Genomic DNA, 2500 nt, shown 5'->3' on the forward strand with positions numbered 1-2500 from the left:
GAGGGTTTAAAGGAAGAAAATGAGAGGAAGGGGGGAGTGAAAGGAGAGAGAGGGAGGGAGGGAGGGAGGGAGGGAGGGAGGGAGGGAGGGAGGGAGAGAGAGAGAGAGAGAGAGAGAGAGAGAGAGAGAGAGAGAGAGAGAGAGAGAGAGAGAGAGAGAGAGAGAGAGAGAGAGTGGAAGACGGTGCAACTAAACCAAGAATGAGAACAGTAAACGCGTACCGGTAAGCAAATAAATAATCTTTAAAAAAAAATCGTCCCTTGAGCAGTACCTCACAGCCCAAAAATGCCAGAAAACAAAAAACAAAGACAAAAGCACCTTGTCTCGAAATCGTTCTACAGAAGACAACAAGAACCATTTCACATCGAAAGGCTACAGCGAGTTATTTTCGCCGTGTTATCTTGGCCTTCAAAAGGTCACTATTTAAACATTCAAAAGTGGATCTTCCTCGCTACTCCATCTCTCATCTCCTTCTCCCCTTTTCTTCTGTTCCCTCTTATCTACTGTTTTTATTTATGCTCTTTTCCTACTCTATTCCGATCCTTTCGTCTTCTTCCCATTTCTCCTCCCTTCCTTTCTCTTTCCTTTCACGTCCCCTTTCTCTTTCCGTCTATTTCTCTCTCATTTACTACCCTTCTCTCGCCTCCTCTCCTACCCTTTCCTTTCTTCTCCGCCTCTCTTCTCATTCTCTTTCCTCTTCCCTCCTCTCCTCCCCTCCTCTTCCCTCTCGTCCTTCTCTCCTGACTCTCCTTTCTCTTCTTCTCTTCTTCCTCGAGCATCTCTCCAATCCCGAGGAGGTAGGGGGGGAGAAGGAGGAAGAAGGAAACGGGGAGAAGGAAGGAATGGGGGGGGAGGGAGAAAGGAGGAATGTAAGGGAGGTGAAGAGAAGAGACGTTAGGATATAGAGAGGGAAAAGCGCGAAGGGAGGAGAGGAAAAGAGTATGGAGGAGTAGGAGTGGGAAAGGCAATATTATGGGAATTGCACGAGTGGGAAGGGAGGTGGAAGGAAAGAGGGAGGAGGGAGGGAGGGAGGAGGGTGGGTATGAAGGATATAGGTTTGGGTAGGGTGGGGATGGGCAAAGGGGGGGGGGGGGTTGGACACGACAAGACACGAAAATCAATGCGATGGACAAAATGGTTAAGTCTAGCGTGTCTAGCCTGTCAAGCAAGCGCGCAGGCACAAAGCCACCCGCGAGTGCATTGCAAAGGCGAGAAGGGAGGCAGGCACGTGAGGACTTGCCCAATGCATACAAACAATGCCCCTGCCCAAGAATACATACTGTAAACAACACAAACGCCCACGCGCGCATAAATATACAGACAGACAGACAGGCACACACCTTTACAGACACAAACTCTTACTCTTTCTCTCTCTCTTCTTTTCATTCTCTCTTTCTCTCTTTCATCCCTCCCTTTCTCTCTCTCTCCCTCCCTCCCTCTCTCTCTCTCTCTCTCTCTCTCTCTCTCTCTCTCTCTCTCTCTCTCTCTCTCTCTCTCTCTCTCTCTCTCTCTCTCCCTCCCTTTCTCTCTCTCTCTCTCTCTCTCTCTCTCTCTCTCTCTCTCTCTCTCTCTCTCTCTCTCTCTCTCTCTCTCTCTCTCTCTCTCCCTTTCTATTTCTCTCCCTCCCTTTCCATTTATCTCCGTCCCTTTCTATTTCTCTCCCTCCCTTTCTCTGTCTCGCACGCACATAGAGAATAAAGAGCTTGTCTGTGACGTCACTGGAGCCTATCTGAACAGCATAGCGATCAGAACCTGTGGCTCCAGAAAGGCGAGCAGAAAAGGACAATAAAGAAGAAGAGAAGGAGGAAGAAGAATATCCCATAATAGAAAAATGAAGAGGAAAACAAACAAACAATTTACGAATGAGAAAATGTAGAGAAGAAAAAAAGGCAAATACCACACAATGACTGACGATACAAAGGTGCAATCGATAACACATACAGGAATAATAGATAATCATAATAATAATAATAATAATAATGAATGAGAAAAAAACGTGATATTATTGTGTGGTAAACGTACCTGCGTTGATTTTGTTTCTGGAAAATAATTCTTCAAATTCCGGTGATAATATAATTTTTTGTTTTTCTTGATTTCTTTCACAAACGATTTAAATCACATTTTCACAACACTTCTGAGGACAATAGAATTTTAGATTTATATAAATACATTTCAAACATTAGCTTTCACTTCCTGATGATTTTCTGTTCCCATCACTTTTTTTTCCTTTAAATACTATTATAGTTTTTTTTTCTGCTGATGCGTAATGGAAATGAATAAATAAAAGAAGATAAGAAGTTTGACAAAACCGGTAAAACTTTAATTAAAACTTCCACGCTCTGTTCTACAGACAATTGTTTCCTAATCTTAAATGTCCATGACTTGAATGGATAATTCTCTCCCTCTCTCTCTCTAAAACACACTCACACACATCACATACACACGCATGTACGCCAGACCCCGCCGAGCACACTAAAAACAACCGCAACTAAGGACACGC

The 2500-nt window shown here is 44.1% G+C and overlaps 1 protein-coding gene across 19 annotated transcripts in view; it reads right to left on the bottom strand.

Annotated features, from left to right (window-relative positions):
• LOC125039799 (serine/arginine repetitive matrix protein 2-like) overlaps positions 1-2500 on the bottom strand; it is a 117455-nt gene that overhangs the window by 60393 nt on the left and 54562 nt on the right. For 3 of the 19 annotated variants that reach the window (XM_047634084.1, XM_047634083.1, XM_047634082.1), the window contains exon 2: positions 2023-2134. The exons of 15 other annotated variants lie outside the window; for them this stretch is intronic. The gene's annotated coding sequence lies outside the window, so the exon portion shown is untranslated. The remainder of the gene's footprint in view (positions 1-2022; positions 2135-2500) is intronic. One more of the 19 variants, XM_047634085.1, reaches the window with a different exon arrangement.

Source organism: Penaeus chinensis, chromosome 27 (genome assembly GCF_019202785.1).
Source record: "Penaeus chinensis breed Huanghai No. 1 chromosome 27, ASM1920278v2, whole genome shotgun sequence".
Taxonomy (NCBI): Eukaryota; Metazoa; Arthropoda; class Malacostraca; order Decapoda; family Penaeidae; genus Penaeus; species Penaeus chinensis.